Raw genomic sequence first — 1,732 nt, 5'->3', positions numbered from 1 at the left:
GGCCATCCAAAGAGGCCCCAGGGCGGGCCTGGGGGTGGGGCTCGAGGAGGTGAGTTGCAGCTGCGTGTCAACGCCCACCGACCTGTCTGGGGGCGGGGCTCTAAGCCACCATTGATAGGCCAGCAGGTGGTGTGGTTAGAGCACTTGACTCGCATTTTGTTGACTGAGGTTCGAGTCTTGTACCTGGCAACTTGCTTTCTCACTTTCATTAAGCGCACATAGGAATCTAAAAAATAAATAAAATTAGATCACTTAAAAAGTATCCTCCTGAGGGGAAACTGCACCTTCCCTTCAGCTTTGTATGGTACTTAAAGTACAAGAGAGAGGACCAGCAGTTAGCATAATGGCTGTGTTGCTGAACTCCCATGTAGTCAATGGCGGTTCGAGTTCTGGACCCAGTGGCTTAAACTCATGCCAAGCGTGTGTGCATGTGTGCCCAGGATCCTGAGAGAAGGGATTGCGGCGTGGCCATCCCCCCGGGGGGTGACTTCTTGCTCTGTCTTTCTGGTGAGTGCATGTGCCCTATTGCAAACACCTCTCAAAAAAAAAAATAAATAAAGCATAAGAGATACTGACTTTACTGTTGCTGTTATGGCCTACAACTTATACTATGGGCAGTAATGAACTTGACCTTTTCTGCCATCATTCACTTGTTACTATGGTCGTGAGAGTAACTACTAATATTTAAATATCACTTATAGGAGCCAGCAAAAAGACTCCTTTTGAAACAACTTTTAGAACTTCCCTTGAAAAATCCTTATGTTGGATAATGCTGCCTCCTGTAGGTCAGAGTGAGTAGTTCTCCTGCCTGCTTTGGGTTCACCACCTGAAACTCAAATGTCTGGTAAAATGAAGCCCCAGGACCTCACCTCTTTCATTAGAGAAGTTTAAGTTGCCTTTAAAATGCTAATGTTAACCCTTACTCCTTTATATCAAGTTCTTGGGGGGGGGTGTTTGAGAGACTGAGGCCCATGCTATCCCAAAAGCAAGGATCAACCCTGGCTTCAGTCTCAAGCTCTGTTCAAAATGAAGTGAGAAATTTTGCTGGCCACACAGGGAGCAAACCTGCCACTGTTCCTCCTTGCACCCATGGCAGACACTGCTGATCCATCACAGCACATCTCCACTAGGAAGGCAAGTAGGATGGATGTGGAATCTTCAGTACAGAATTCCTGTGCCTGGAAGATCTCAAAGCCATTGGCCTGATTCCCCTTCAGATTTCTTTCCATTTCCCCTGTACCCATCCTAGAGCAAGGATAGCCTCTTCCTTCTAGCCAGGGACTTGCTGTTCCTTTTGGAATTGCTTCCTAACCTCTCTCATCCTCCTTGTGAGAGAAATGGAGGCCACCAGAAAGACTGCCTGTACTTGTGCTGGTCTTTGAATCTCACACTGTCAGACGTTCAAAGGATCCCTGAGCTGGGTTTGGGGGGTAGGGTGGTCATACAGTGCTGGTAGCTTTGTATATTGAAATGTGTTCATTTTCAAGGCGAGATGAAATTCTAGTTCAGTGGTATGTGGGCTTTGACAGGGTGGGAAGGATTGTGCCTTAATCTTACATTACTTTCCTAAAACAATTTAACTTTATTATTTAGACCAGAGAGACAGAGGGAGAGTGAGAAAGAAAGTCTCCAAGCCCAAGCCCAGGACTTGAACCGTGGTCAGCCATGTGGAAGTCCAGCACCTTAACCACCATACCACCTGTCAACCCAGCCATAATATTTAAATTCATTT

The sequence above is a fragment of the Tupaia chinensis genome, unplaced genomic scaffold (assembly GCF_000334495.1).
Source record: "Tupaia chinensis unplaced genomic scaffold, TupChi_1.0 Scaffold146589_1, whole genome shotgun sequence".
NCBI classification, from domain to species: domain Eukaryota; kingdom Metazoa; phylum Chordata; class Mammalia; order Scandentia; family Tupaiidae; genus Tupaia; species Tupaia belangeri.
The sequence above is the reverse complement of the archived record's forward strand: the minus strand, read 5'-3'. Positions refer to the sequence as shown.